General features: G+C 35.2%; 1 protein-coding gene across 6 annotated transcripts in view; it reads right to left on the bottom strand.

The window, feature by feature from the left end:
- Positions 1-17,091, bottom strand: part of LOC111044208 (Down syndrome cell adhesion molecule-like protein Dscam2) — a 327,413-nt gene that overhangs the window by 186,892 nt on the left and 123,430 nt on the right. The window lies entirely within an intron of this gene.

The raw sequence follows: 17,091 nt of genomic DNA, 5'->3' as shown, positions 1-17,091 counted from the left end.
ACTCGGTTTGGAATTTCACTGGCACGCGAGCATTATGTGTATATATATGTATCATAATATCATGTGTTATATGTATAATGTATGCACGCAACCATATTCAAGTGAACAGTGAAATCTGCAACGCATCCATTTTGTGACTTGCAGACTTATCTGAACCACCAGCGTTACTTTCAGGCTTTCCAAATAAAATATACTACTTTTTTCTTAAAAAGTAAATTTGTATGGCTTTTGTTGGTGGGGAGTCCCTTGCGGGAAGGTCCCACTGCCTGAATATATAATTTAAGCCGTCAACGGGCCTTACGACTGTCATACTTCAGCCGGAACCGACAGTTTAACGTGCCCATCCGATAACACGGAAGTGATCTGGTTAAACAACTTTTTCCTTTAAATCCTATGATGAAAATACTGATGACGTTTTCTTTTGAAGTAACTTCTTTGTTCAGTTAAGAAGAAGAAAAAATAAGAACAATAATTGATCATATAAAATCACTCCGCATGACTCACCACGGTGAACCTATAGGGTTGTGAAGTTGAAAATAAAGAAACATCCATTTTTTGATGCTGGGAATGTCGTTTTTAGTTGGTAGACTTGAAAGAAGTTTAAGAATAAAGGGGAGTTAGAGGTACCATCATATGACTTGAATAACAATTTCAGGCTACCAATATATTATAATAAACTAACTTGCCCGGCGAACTTCGTACCGCCAAAAAGTCAATGTAACTCATGTCACACTTCACTTTATTTTGTAAATCATGAAATTTATCTGACAATCAATATTTTCATTTACATCTCAATACGGACTTCCTATGTGCTTAGTCATGCAGCATTTATTATTCCGAAAACATATTCTTCTCAATTAATTGGTAGTAATATTTATCAGTAGAGTGTTGAATTAAAAAAAAAAGAACCATAGGTTAAATTAGTGTTTCAAAGATGAATTCAATGAGTTCATAGCTTTTGATTTTCAATAGATGGTCCAGGAAATATGCGATATACGATGAATCACAAAGAATACCATACTCTTTCCATCTTCCAATTTATTATGAATATAAGCTAAGCTAAATTAAAAAAAAATTAATTATTCTGTCACTCTTCAGTAATCGATGAATGCAATATTAACAACTCTCTTCCATGAGGTGAATAATTTTTCCAATATTTTCCAGTTTCTGAATGATATTGGAGTGACAGTTATTTGTATAAGTCTTCTAAGGAATCACCTTAGGCCTGATCTACAGCTGGTACCAATCAACTACACTTCAACTCTAAAAATCTATAAACTACCGTATTAATACCAGTACACAATAAATTTATCTGTTTATTACAGCTTAACTTTAGATGCTAAATAATAATATCATAACATGATCTCGAATCATGATAATCTTCCCGTTCTTCGGTAGCCGCTCGGCCGACAATTTCGAAAACTATAAGTCTGTAAAATGGATTAATGAATTATTATTATTAACCCCACTATTAAAACTTCTGGTCAGAAACCATCCCCAATATTCACACAACATATTCCCAAAGTTTCATGCCGTTCCGTCAAGAAATTTTCATTTTATATATAAAAGATATAAATTATATATATATATAATATATATATATATATATATATATATATATATATATATATATATGTATAATGTTGTGGCCGGCCTGATCGGTTCTAGAATATTTTTCATCGTCAAACTCAGATTCTATTCACGTAATTGCTCATTTTTTGTTTTGTAATAAAATTAATAATTGTTTTTTATACACATTCAACGCATAATATTGAAATCTTAGAATGAGTTTTAACTGAATTCGTCAGTATTATAATCTGCTGTATTCGATTCAGAGTAGTGGAGAGCTGCTGTAGTGGAGGCGGCCAATTTGGGAATGGCTCATATTGGGCTGTAGTGCTTGAAAAAATTTAGATTCACAGATTCAGATTAGTGTACATTCAGTATTACCATCGACAATTGTAGGCTATTAGCACTAGAGTTTTGTTCAAAAGTTATTTTGTGATTATCTATTAGAAGCAGATGTGAATGGCGAAGTATTTTTGTCACCTTCTACTACCAGTCGAACAGAGAAATTGAGATGGAAGAACATTTTCCAACTCTAGATTAAACTGCAAAGCCGAATTGGAGTTTACATAAAGATAAAAGATAGATGTTTACCAAGAGCCATTCTCTCGGAAAATTCCAATTAAAGTTTTACAAGTCACAGTAAAAGCTTACTCTACAAGGAAGTCTTCACGAAATAGTTGAATCAATAACTTTGTAGCCAAGATCAGGGAGGTAGGAAAGCCAGGCTATTGGACCGTAACACCGCTAAGGGACGTCACTGAGGGAGAAAACCATTAATTAGGCCACAAACCAATTTACGATCCTAGTCATAAAATCTGAGGAATTTAAGTTACTAGCCAGACTTGGATAGTAATCCTCTGGGGAACGGTTGCAACTTAGATATCCAAACTGGAAGATTCCAGTAAGTACTTATAAGAAATACTAGAGAAGTGAACCTTGGGAAATTCTCCAATGAACAGATATTTCCATAGTCAATGGTATAATTATCCAATTATCTTCCAGAGGAACTCAAATTCTCAAGTATCATTCTCAAAAGCTTCTTATTGAGAAACAGTAATGTATCGTAAACTGTATTCCAGTTTATTATAAATAACTGGAATAATAATACGACGGAATAAAAGACCCTATCAAATGTTTAGAAATGAGAGAGATTGAGAGACAGAGCACTACAAAGAAGTAGAAAGAAATAGCCAGCTCAGTTTGATTAAAAATAAGATTTTGAATGTTCGGGTCCATTTCAAAAATAGTGAGTTACTAAACAAAATCGACAATAATTCCTTACATTGAGAAGAGCTTATCATATGAATTCCTTATATGGGTGCAGTAGAGAAGACTGTTTCAGAAACACAGATGATATCAGAGCTCAGCTGAATATTTCTCCTATGAGAGGTAAAATGAATGGGAGTGGGAATGGTTGATCCCAAGATGTAGATATAATGAGTGAAGATCGGATCCCTGGCTGGCCTTATTGTACGAACCAGTTGGAAAAACAGATAGAGGACGTCCAAGGAAGAGATGGTCCGATTATAAAGGCGACAGAAGATGATGCTTTAACCGTCAAAGGAAGAAGAACGAGAAGATTGAGATGAGATTTTTTCAATGAGAAATGAACATTTATAATATTTGAAAAATGCTTGAGATCTCTTCAAAATTATGCTAAAGAAATTGAAGAATATATCAGCAGTGAACATCAGATAAGGTGAATCACGAAATTCTTTATAGAAATTCTTTATTACTCTTGAGAGAATATTGAAAAGAAATTTGTCTTTAAGATCGAATCTCCCCTCATTATTAAGAGGATATGCCAAAGAGTGATGAACAAGAGAATATCAGTGGTTTTCAGTTTTGATCAAGTAATCGGATTTGTAATTGCGAGCATTTAAGTTTGAAACAATGAAGAAAGGCATTGATTGAGCGTTTAGCGTGGGTTGGGACAAGAAGTCCTTTGCTGGAGCTTAGGCTATAGAAAGGCTTTGTTCCGATGGAAAAGATAAAAGAATGAATAGGAAGTGGAACGCAGTCCTTCAATCTTGGAAGAAATGAAAGACGGGAAGTAGATTTTGATTAAACTGTCTGTTGTAGGCCTACTAAAGGTAGAAAAGATGGATCCAAACCTTGAAGTACTGAATGTTGATTGAGAAAAAAATATTTTCCTCCACCTTCTCCAGTACTCCAGTACTAATTTTATTTATTTATTCATAATTTATACAAAGTAGCACTGATTGGGAGAGAAAAACTAAGGATATTCCTTGTACTATTTCTCTCCCAAATTTAGATAAAATTTTAAAAGTCCGAAATAGGGTTATGGTTTCACTTTTCTAAAATTTAGTCCATTCTTACTGAAAAACAACGAAAACTAAGAATTTTAAATTTTGACGGTTGAAAAAAGAATAAAAAAACAAGAATATCACACTCAAATCACCATTACTGTGATTGGAACATTTTTGCGTAATTTCATTTTTTGAATGATTCAAGTTTACACAAGAAACCGTCATGAGTGATGATGTTGTGCGTGAATGGTGTCGGAGAATTGACGACGTCAGTTGAAAACAAACTTCTTAGATTGTTCCAATCTATAGCAACTTGGCCTCACATTGCTGGTGCAGGCAAATGGCTTCTTCGGCAAATCAAATGAGATAATTTCAATCACCCGCCATACAAATCTGGACTCACGACATGATTTTGAAGGCAGAGTTTCCAAACTAATGAGGAGTTCCAGGGCAACGTCATAGCTCATTCATCTGTCTAAAGTACTTACTTTACTCCCTGAAATCTAATACTAAAGTGTCACTTTTTCGCTCTCGTTAGTAAAAAACAGAAAAACTCCCTAGGGAGTAAAAGTGACTCCATTTAAATAACATGGGGAGCATCTCTATTTTGAAACTTACATTGTAATAGGTTAGAAGGTCTAAGCTCAGATGAGAAAGCATAATAGAGGTGTCTGTCATTGAGTCAACTGAATTCAATACCACAACCGGAAATTTGATTAACTCATGAAATATATGTTTGTATGATAATTATTATATTCTTAATATTAGTAGAGGATAAAAATTTATACAATTTTAAAAATATTTTATTCTATTAAAAATACCAGCCAACAAATATTTTTGATCTGCAATTCAAATCTGAACCCCGTGATCTGGAGTCAGCCATTTTTGGTAGCTGCTCAGCTGATATAATTGTTACAACTTTTGCCGATAGATAGCGCAATCGGCAGTGCCAATCAGACGACCGGTTTTTAGGTTTTAGATTTAGGTTATGTTGTTAGGAATCATTACGTACCAATACGTAAGTTATTAGAATGATTTTATTTGCAGTTTCTATAAAAAAATGTAGATGGAGGAAAAATGTTGTGTACATCACGAGCGAAAAATACTTTTTCTCCCTCAGGAAAATTGCTGCCCTCGGCTTCGCCTCGGGCCTCAAACTTTTTCCCACAGGGAGAAAAAGTTGTACTTTTCACTCTAGATATACAAATAACTATTTTCTACAACTGCGCGTAAAGAAAGAATTTACATACTCAATTCTCCTCGTAAAACAGCTTATTTCTGAGGAGAATCTACTTTTTGCTCGCTAACCATCTGCGCATGCGCAGTAGATTTTATTTACGCTCGCTAATCATTCGCCCATGCGCAGAAGAGTTTCTTTACGCTCGCTAATCAGCTGTTGATAAGCAGCTCGCCAAAAGACAAACCACTCTCGGTCAGATCTTAACCTAAAAAGTCGGTAATTGTACCGGTACAGCCATGATGGATATCAGTGTAGACGAATTATTATAAACTCCGCAAGATATAAGTGATTTAACAGGTTTGTGCAGTTGTAGAAAAAAATTTGTATGTAATTCGCGCGTAATGCTTCATTATCGCTCTTGCAAAATTATCACGCTCCGCTTCGCGTCGCGTGATAACTTTTTTGCGCGAGCGATAAAGTCGCGCATTACGCTCTTAATACATAAATAGCTATTAAAAATTGGATTATTCAATATAACTAAGAGGTCAAATATTCTGACAACGAAAATGCTCCAAATTAAAATCGTACTTTACAAGATAATAATAGAATTTTGGATTCTAGAATAAAAATCTAGAAACTGGTATTTCCTCTCAATATTATTATTATTATGATATTGATGTTAAACTAATTTGATTCCTCTTGTGAATCCACTTGGAATGGAAGTTGAAGCAGTCATTTCTACTTTTCTACTATTATGAATCAGATTCTATACTAGCCAATAGGATTGTTTGTGGGAAGGTGGCTAATAGACTCTTAAATTACCATTGCTGCTTCTTCATTGGTTCATAAAAACCTTGTTTGAGTGACGTTACTTTGCGTTAATTGGTCGACAGGCTTGAGGAAGGGAAAACTGCTACTCTATGCTCAATACTCGATACTTCTTTTTGGGCTAACAATGGTTTAAAACAAGGAAATGAGGCTTTTAATTTCGATAAACGAGTGATTATGGCAACTTCAAGTCACTAACATCAATACCCATAGAGGAAAATGATGAAACATGAATAGACCATGCCACTATGGATAGCGCATAACGAGGTGAAAACTAGAGTCGATCTTGTTATGCACATGTACAAAGTGAGCAAACCAGCTTTCTTGGGAAAACTTTCTATTTGTGTATGATATTTAGAAGTCTTTATAATATTCAGTTTGTACCTAACAAGATGAGGAAAGTATCTCTGCTCGCATAATGCAACATAGAAACTCAGAAATAAATGGAACTTTTTACTTCAAACCGATAATTAGCCATGAGCGGTTGTCATTTCACGCCTTGGTCTGGAGGATGTCTGGAGGAATTGAATCTTGGAGTACATTCCTATCAGGAAATAATCTTTTGATAAAATGCAATCTAATTTTCTTATTTCACATCATATATTTACCGACACGCGAATTTCAGAAAGGAGTACAAGACGAAAAGTCTCCACTAGATGAGAGTATACACAGACGAATAGTCTTCTTGTAGGATTCCACTTTCCATTTTGTTACAATGAGAGAAATAATGTGATGTAATGTTAGAATGCAAGTTCACAAAAGTCAGGAATGAGTCTGGTAGACTACGCTAAGGGTAGGGCATAAGGAGATGGCCTTTGGTTCAAATTGTTTGAAGTGGCTACCAGGGACCATCTCTTTATGCAATACTTAAGAAGATTTATTTTATTCTTTTACTTTCCTTGCCCTATTACCATAGGTAAGGAAAGTATTGCTTTCCGAAAAAAATTAAGGTACCCCAATTTCTAAATTTCTATTCGTTCAAGGTCCCCTGAATCTATAAAAGTTGTTTTTGTTTGTGTGTGTGTGTGTGTGTGTGTGTGTCTTGAAATTTGGAACTAAAGGTCCTTACAATATGCAATTCAAGATGGCGGCTAGAATGGCAAAAATGTTGTCAAAAACAGAGCTTTTCGCGATTTTCTCGAAAATGGCTCCAACGATTTTGATCAAATTCATACCTAAAATAGTCATTGATAAGCTCTATCAACTGCCACAAGTCTCATATCTGTAAAAATTTCAGGAGCTTCGCCTCATCTCATTTTAGATTCCCAATTATCAGGCTTGAGATACAATTCAAATTAAAACTTTCTATTTGTGTATGATATTTAGAAGTCTTTATAATATTCAGTTTGTACCTAACAAGATGAGGAAAGTATCTCTGCTCGCATAATGCAACATAGAAACTCAGAAATAAATGGAACTTTTTACTTCAAACCGATAATTAGCCATGAGCGGTTGTCATTTCACGCCTTGGTCTGGAGGATGTCTGGAGGAATTGAATCTTGGAGTACATTCCTAACAGGAAATAATCTTTTGATAAAATGCAATCTAATTTTCTTATTTCACATCATATATTTACCGAGACGCGAATTTCAGAAAGGAGTACAAGACGAAAAGTCTCCACTAGATGAGAGTATACACAGACGAATAGTCTTCTTGTAGGATTCCACTTTCCATTTTGTTACAATGAGAGAAATAATGTGATGTAATGTTAGAATGCAAGTTCACAAAAGTCAGGAATCAGTCTGGTAGACTACGCTAAGGGTAGGGCATAAGGAGATGGCCTTTGGTTCAAATTGTTTGAAGTGGCTACCAGGGACCATCTCTTTATGCAATACTTAAGAAGATTTATTTTATTCTTTTACTTTCCTTGCCCTATTACCATAGGTAAGGAAAGTATTGCTTTCCGAAAAAAATTAAGGTACCCCAATTTCTAAATTTCTATTCGTTCAAGGTCCCCTGAATCTATAAAAGTTGTTTTTGTTTGTGTGAGTGTGTGTGTCTTGAAATTTGGAACTAAAGGTCCTTACAATATGCAATTCAAGATGGCGGCTAGAATGGCAAAAATGTTGTCAAAAACAGAGCTTTTCGCGATTTTCTCGAAAATGGCTCCAACGATTTTGATCAAATTCATACCTAAAATAGTCATTGATAAGCTCTATCAACTGCCACAAGTCTCATATCTGTAAAAATTTCAGGAGCTTCGCCTCATCTCATTTTAGATTCCCAATTATCAGGCTTGAGATACAATTCAAATTAAAAATTTCAAGTGGAAAAGATTAAGCGTTAAAATCTCTACAATTGATGATCAATAACATTTTCACCTGGAATTGAAAATAAGCATTCGAGAAAATGTGATTATTTAATTGCAAAATGTTGGCAATTGTTGATTCTATTAGATCATTCACTATGAAGAGATAGCAGACCTCGTGTGTCTCCAGCGTTATAATTGTCCTGTCACCAGCTGGCTTGGATCTTTGGATAGTAGACTTGAGATGCGCGTGTACAATAGTGTCAGGTGATCAATTTTCATAACGGCAAGGAAAGTTGTGTGAGTGCGCTAAACCAGATTTTTTAATTATAAGCGCAATTCCTCAGTCTATTGATTAAGGCATCTGTTCAATTCTCATCTGGTCAAGGACTAATTCCTATCTCTATCAATTGGACAAGTTTTGTACCAATTGCTTACCCACTGGATTTCAGCTAATTGTATGCCTTTTCACATAATTCCATTAATAGGCAATTCATATAATTCCACTATTATACATAGTTTTCTCCATATCTTATATGCATTTTAACGATGCACAAATGATCACGTCATGTTGCTGAAAGGATACCTGAATCATTATATAAAATATACCTGAATTATATTGTACAAAACAACAATGAAGAAGTTAGAATGAGGATAAAATGGATATAAATTCAGTTGACATGGCTTGTACACACTGTAAACTATTTTTGTATATGGCGATGAATTGAAATGAATACTGCAGACTGCAGGCGCACCAATATTTCCTAGTTAGCATTTTTTTGACATTTTCAGACGATGGAAAACTTCCAACAGCATGTTCACACTCTTTTTTTCCAAAATATACCAACTAACGAGAGCTCACAATGTATTACAAAGGTCCCACATGCATCGTATGTTAGCGGAAGGATGATACGGCTGAACGCGGAAATAGGAAAAATGCGTTTATCAATCAGCAGAGGCAGCAGTCACATCAGCACAGCAGTAACATCAGTAGCGGTAGAATCAGCAGCAGTTTCAGTAGCGTGCAGAAGTTGCCGGAGAATAATCATTATAAATGGACAAAATCATTACTGCGATACAGAGATCGGCCATTAAGGGGTATAGAAAGAGTGTCTCTGTCATTAATTTTCATTTAGGCGCTAAATCACATTGTTGGGAGTGGCAAGACGGCTTGGGCTCGACCAAACTCGGCCTGCGGCGGCCGTAATCGGCACAACTCACTTTTAGTTGGAGCTTTCTCTTTTGCCAGCACTAATGAACCGCCCGCAACCGACTGCTTTCAAAACGCTTCTCCTCACTTGTCATCGATAAAATCGAGCGCTTCTTTTTCAAATAGTCAGAGCTTCCAATAGCTTCCTTCACTGGAGAGCTGCATTTTCTATTTTCCATTAGTCGATATTTTGCATTTTTGAACGCCTTCAGTTTATTACTGGAAATCACAGGAAAATTGATATACACCTCTATTTTGCTTTTTCCCTGATTTTCCGAACTTCTCCAGTTTATGACTGATAACCGTTTCTGCAATTTAGATAATGAATCACAACTGATCTAAGCGATAACTTATCAACGCGAACACACAGCAAACGCTTCCCATTGGTCTCAGTTTTTCGAAGTGGGCTCACTTCAGTTTATCAATTGAAATTATGCCATGCTGTCGACAGTTTGTAGAGCTTACGTTTCTAGTTGTCGATATTCTGAGCTATCGAGACTCTTCTAAAGGTGCGTACAGATTTACGCGCCGCGAACATGAGCAATTCCCTTTTAATCAGCTGATGCAAAGCTTTCTATATCTGTATCTTACCGTTTCTGTAAAAATACAGATATAGTCAGCTGATTAAAAGTGAATTGCTCATGTTCGCGGCGCGTATATCTGTACGCACCTTAAGAGAAACGTTTGAAAGTTTATTACTAAACTCATTCAATGCGGTCGATATCCCGGCATCAAAAGCACATGTTACATAACTACAAGTACAGTACAGTTAATTGCATAAATATCGTAGATCAATTTCAATTTCAAATTTCAATCTTCTTCTTCTATATGCCGGCTCCGCGACGGAGATTTGCGATGATCAATGCAATCTAGATTATACTGCTTTCCATAGAAAAGCTGTTGCATCCACCCGTAGCCAAGGCCAGCTGCGCCCTAACTTGGATTAAAAAGAAGGCAGCAATTTGATTTATTTCAATATTTGAAATCTAACATACTAGTTCCACAGATTCCACAGATCAGTCGAATTATTGAATAATGAGGTTTTTTCAATGATTGAGTTCAAAGTTTCAAAGATGACTCGAAAAGTGTAAATCGAGAATTATATACTTAGAATTGAACCATCTATCGGTGAGAAATGTATGGTATAAGAATCATAATGGATCCATTATATTGATATATGGATTATGTAGAAGAAAATCAACGATTCCCGAACCCAGTATGAATCGTCAGTTTAGCTGCGTTCACAGACCATTAAACCTTCCAGTGTAGCGTGAAAAATGCACGGAAACTAGAAAATTATTCCAGCTTCGTTACAAAAATCATTCCAGTCACTGACAGCTTGAAACATACGGCAGGTAATTGAGTGTTTGGAAACTAAAAAAATCCATCAACCTTGAACTGGTTCTCTCAGGTGTCAGAGCTCCTAACGTTTTTTGCTAAAGAATCATCAGTGTAGACTACAGCATTAAAATGTAATGTTGATTGATGTGTGTTTATGCGGATGAAGATAATATAACAAAAGGGATGGAGTTATGATATAGATGCGTACCTAATAGAGGATTTTAATCAATAGATACTTGATATCATAGCTCTTTTCTTAAGCCATCAGGCTTAAATATTAATTATCAATGATGTATTTGTCATATGATGTCTAGAGGAAATTTGGGACTAGATAATGTACAAAATTCTCATCTTTCCTGGTTAATGAATAAAATACCATCAATTAAAAACTAATCAAATATGTTACATGATTTGTTATTGAATAGTAGCACAATTCAAAACATAAGCATGGTTACATTATAACAATATAATGCTTAGTTGATTCGAAATTTTCAATATTTGATCAAGTTTCCATTTCTATCCAATTTTTTAATGTTTGCAGTCTATAGAGTGGTTAGTCTTTGAGGAACAGAATATCTATTCGATCATTAATCATTTACTCGAATAGAAATATATTTCATTCAGATATTGTAATGGAATATAATAAGGAAGAATGAAAACAATACCCTACACTCTACAGCGTTTACATGAATGAAAGTCCATCTATAAATCGGGTATGAAATTAATATAGCTGCGTTCCTTATGAATCAAGAAATTCATCACTTCTTCATGTAAATTCTATCACAAGAATTTTTAATTAAAGATACATTTAGTATATTGAAATAGCGAACAATGAAGAACAATATAGCATGACACGTATATTTTACGGCGACCCTCATATTTTATTCCAGCTAGCTTTTCTTCTGAAGCCGCAATCCCGTGAAAGTTGAGAGTTTCGGCGCTTGATTATGCTTCTCTTTCTTGGCTATTCCCAGAAGAGCACACGCACCGAATATTATCCCTACATATTTATCATTGTGTGATGAAGATAGCGGGTTTCATATCAGCTAAAAGCCTTTCTACATTTCCGAAATGCAATATCAACGAAATCCCTCAGGCTGAATTACCTAGATTATTATTATAACAACCGTTTCAACGTCCACCCACAGCCTTGCCGTTGGTACAAAAGCCGTTTGTTGCTCATTATCTTAATGAACATTGTCTTGTACGAGGATTGCTGGCTGTAATTGATACATTTCAGCACAGGAAGCTCCCACTGAATTGTAATATTAGTGTTCGGCATTGTGATCATCCTCGCAAAATGAGCCTTCCGATTTTCTTACTTCAATGCTGTGAAATAGATTTCAATATTTTTAATCTATTTATTCCTAGGATGAAGCAAAAATGAAAATATTTGAAAAAAATTGATAAAATAAAACAGCTCACTGCCCAAAACATCTATTTTGTCTTAAAATAGTCCAAATATTTAAAATAAGTCTATAACTAAATATTGTATTATGTTATCTATAATTTATTAAAGTGCTTTCAAAACATTTTTGTAGCTATGTTTAATGAGTATGATGCTCACATGAGCTTTAGACCTGTGTGTGAAAAGTGTAAAGGGTTATAATAAGATATAAGTGTATATTATACAGTTTCAATTGGGCTTCGAAGCCTTTTTTCCTGTGCTGTAGTGGAGGATAATCTAACGGAACGTGTTGAAATAGATACAATTACTTATTTATTAAGATCATTATTGAGGAACTGATTTTAGCTGCCATACCCCATTATCAATCTATAGTGAACTCGCATTCACTAAAGTTGAACAGTGGTTAGCTCAGATTGATAATTTTTTGACTCCAGAACAAAATTATTCTGACTTCCCTCAATAGTTCAAAGCTAATTTTTAAACCTCACAAACCTCAAAATCCTATGGAGACGTATATTGGTTTCTATTTCTAAGATGGCTTGTGCATCCTTTCGATTCTGCGAAGAAGGTTGAGGTGAATAGGTTGCGCGGAGCTGCTCGCCGACTGATAGGCTACTACACGGCTTTAAAAAGAAAAAGGCTTGACGCATTCTGTCTCAGGGGAGCTGGCAAAATCTAACAAAACCGCCGCGGCGCTTGGCTGTAAAGACGCCGACATCGTATCTCCCCTTCCATATTGTCAGTCGCACACTGACAGCGTTTTCGGATGAAAAACTTCCATCTCTTTTTCAATAAGGCGAGACTGATTGTGTGGGTATGACTTGTTCACTTTCCGTCTCGAAAACTGCTGCTCGCTGCTTGCTGCAGATGAGAGAGTGTCATTGCGGAGATGTGGAGACTTCTGCATAGATTGAGAGGTACAATTGAATGGAAATGATGTTGAGAAAGACCAATCACACGAGAGACTAGACGATTTAGACCCGCAAAGGCTGTTGAAATAATTCACGTTTTTCCAACGGTATTCTTATTTCTACCAATATAGTCCAGTCAATGAAAGATTATAGAGGGAAAAGTTTGGAACACAATTTTCAACTCCACAGCTCTTTTAAGGATAGTTAGAGGCCTAACATGTCAAAAGTTCTCACCGGTAGGGGTGAACCCTGTGCTAAACGGGTGGGGCTGGTTTGAAAGTACCATTTTTTAATTTTTTGCATATATCTCGGAAACTATGCATCTTATGAACATTTATATTTCATGCAAAATTGAAGCTTACAAAATTACCAACAAGTTTTGTCCTTTACATTTTTTCCATATCTCTTATAGTTTCTGAGATATCCGCCCTTGAAGGTGAGACATTTTTTGAAAGAACACTTCTGCCTCCAAGTTTTTCCGTGCTGATTATGAGCTGATAGAGCATCAAATTATCTTCAATTTGATGTATATTCTCACTGTCTTACGCATTTCCCTACGACTGTTGCAGCAATTTTAGTGTAGAGAGTGAAATTTTCTATTCAGCAACAATAGATCAGTTGACAATGAAATATGAAGGGAATGTTTGAAACACAATTTTCGACTTTGCAGCTTTGTTGAGACTAGTTTGGAGGTGAGCATATCAAAAATCCCAACCCTTACATCATGTGCTGAAGGGATGAGGGTGGTTTGAAAGTTGCGTTTTCCACTTATTACTTACATGCTTATATCATGGAAATAATGGGTTATATTGACATAATCAACTTCATATAAATGAAGCTTAATAAATTTCCTACAAGTTTTGTCTGATAGAGGTTTTGGATAAATCCTATACTTTTCGAGATATTTATGTTCTAAAGTGATGCATTTTCGAAAAACAAGATTTCCTTCCATTTTTCGCTCTTTCAAGTCTTATAACTTTTCAACAATTGATGAAACAAGAATGTGCTAAATACGAGATTGTAGAGCATTAAATTATCTTAAATATCTCGAAAAGTATAGGATTTATCCAAAACCTCTATCAGACAAAACTTGTAGGAAATTTATTAAGCTTCATTTATATGAAGTTGATTATGTCAATATAACCCATTATTTCCATGATATAAGCATGTAAGTAATAAGTGGAAAACGCAACTTTCAAACCACCCTCATCCCTTCAGCACATGATGTAAGGGTTGGGATTTTTGATATGCTCACCTCCAAACTAGTCTCAACAAAGCTGCAAAGTCGAAAATTATGTTCCAAACATTCCCTTCAAATTTCATTGTCAACTGATCTATTGTTGCTGAATAGACAATTTCACTCTCTACACTAAAATTGCTGCAACAGTCGTGGGGAAATGCGTGAAATGGTGAGAATATACATCAAATTGAAGATAATTTGATTCTCATAATCAGCACGGATTTTTTTCATCAATCGTTCATAAATTATAAGGCCGAAAATATGAAAAACTTGTAGGCAGAAGTGTTTTTTCAAAAAATGTCTCACCTTCAAGGGCGATATCTCAGAAACTATAAGAGATATGGAAAAAATGTAAAGGACAAAACTTGTTGGTAATTTTGTAAGCTTGAATTGCAAGAGATATGAATGTTCATTAGATGCATAGTTTCCGAGATATATGCGAAAAATAAAAAAAATGGTACTTTCAAACCACCCCCACCCCTTTAGCACAGGGGGTAGGGGTGAGGAATTTTGATATGTTAAGCCTCTAACTATCCTTGAAAGAGCTGTGGAGTTGAAAATTGTGTTCCAAACTTTTCCCTCTATACCTTTATTTGAGCATTCGTTGCCTGAGCTAATAGAGTTGGATTATTTTTCTGTTTATATTATAATTGTTAATAATCTTCTAGCGGAATAATATGAAATTTGTGATAATTATAGCTCGTAGGCCTATTTGATGTGCAATGAGGGGACTATTCATCTTACAAAACTAGTACGAAGAGAAAGAAATACTATTTTATACAAGCAATGCAGTACAATACAATTAAAAGGACATGTGATAGGATACAGACAGCTGGAAAGAAAGATTCAGATAATAATATTAGAAAAATACACTGACATAAGGTCTGGTTGATTCTTATAATATTTATCAATTAACTGTTATTTTACAGTTCGATTCTCATGCATCAGTAGTCGTCACTACAGTTTCAGCATCGCAATTCATTTTCCATCAGATTAAATCAAGCGACCGATCAAAAACAATCCATCCATTATTTTGACAGGTGCAAAGAGCAAATAGATGGACTTGTGGAGGCTCATCGATACTATCCATTAGGTTGTATTTTGTGTTGAACATTGACGACTGGAAAACTGCAGAATGAAAATGGAGTTGTACTGGAAAAATAGAGGCTGGAGATCGCTCGTGAGATTTACTTCAGCATTGATTGTTTGGGAGGCGTTGCTGTTATTTCCATCAGGAATTCTGACAGTTCAAAGTGAATCCCAGTATAGTCTCTGACAATAATAACTCACTCAGACCATCTATCTTCTTATAAGCCCCCGCTTTTATTTTTGGCAACCCTCGTGCCCTTGCGATCATTAATAATATCATGACACAACATAAATTATTTATTATTCAGCTATCAATAATTAGAGAGACAACTTAATGGCCACCTCTAATAATTCTTTTTAACATCAGCGAGGGTTAATTGGGTTTATTATTGAATTAATGAATAAATTGAGAGTCTCGAATTGAGTATCGGGAATCGTTGAAATTTCTCTTGAATGAATAGACTTTTTGTTTACTGTACTTCTCTTAATCTGTAAGCCATCATAGATTCAATCTATTGAATCTCGTATTCTAACCACTAATTGATACATTATTAATTCAAGATAAATGCTGAATCTATTCATCAAAAGAAAAACCAGTACAGTAGTGGAAGCTAAGGAGTATACAGTTTTGTTAGAGTTTCTGAGAGGAATAATGGGAATGTTGATGTATTTCATATTCGCATAGTACTCCTCTGACAACATATACAATATTCCTTCAACTTTTGTTCCGAGGAAACATAATTTTTGTAGCAAGGGATAGTGAGAGACATGATCACTGTGACCATGGTATTACATTATTATGTCATATTGTCAATTACATTCTAAATTATATAGATTACATATTATCCACAACGCATACATCATTTAAAATCACTCACAAATGTAGTGTCATTTGCCTACTCCTCACACATTCTCATCATGAGAAATTAGTTACTTTTTAATTTTCATTATAGTATACTGTAGAATCATTCAGATATTTATCTTTCATCACTTATATTCCATTAAAACAGGATTATCATTCACATTCCATTTTCATCACGTAGAAAATTTCACAACTTCTCACTTACAAAACATAGGAGGTTGGGTTTGAACAAATGGCAATAAATTATCAACGGGTAAAATATTGAAACTCTTAAAGGGCAATGCGAAGCTGCTACGTAGTTGAAGATTGCTTGGTTGGCAAAAATTTTGCTGCCTCGGGCGCGCCAGCAATGAAGGCGGATGTCAGCTCACTTATCTGCGTTCACAGGCGACTTACCAAGCTACCTCTGCCAGGAAAAAGACCGAAGATACAGCTACATTTAGTCATAGAGAGATAGAAAATGGGCACGTGTGTGCTCGTGTTTGTTTCGATCCTTAAGGATGTGAATGTGTGTATGTTTGTGGTTGTGTGGTGTCGATCCTTAAGGATGTGAACCTGGGAGTTTCTCGTTGATTGTGAGTGAGAAACTGGATGATTGGAGAATTCGTCTCTCTCAGCTCATACGCTCTCTCACAATTCGAATCCTCTCACTATTCGCGAGGTGTCATCTCAGTTCTCAAAAATTCCTCCGACTCAGCACTTTAAGTAGTAGATTTGAATCGGATTCATATCAATAAATATTTCAGATTCAGAAAAAATTTCCGTTTGACAGCCGATAATCTTGGATTGATTGAAAAATTGGATTTGTGTTATCGACTTATTCCACTCCAGCGTATTGGCATGAGACATCTTGTCTTTTCAAACAGTCAATCTCAATTTGATTTCGATTTTGGAATGGAAGAATATCAGGCAGTTGAAGCTCCTATTCAACAGTG

This window comes from Nilaparvata lugens, chromosome 2 (genome assembly GCF_014356525.2).
Source record: "Nilaparvata lugens isolate BPH chromosome 2, ASM1435652v1, whole genome shotgun sequence".
Lineage (NCBI taxonomy): Eukaryota > Metazoa > Arthropoda > Insecta > Hemiptera > Delphacidae > Nilaparvata > Nilaparvata lugens.
This window is presented reverse-complemented; position numbering and strand designations above follow the sequence as displayed.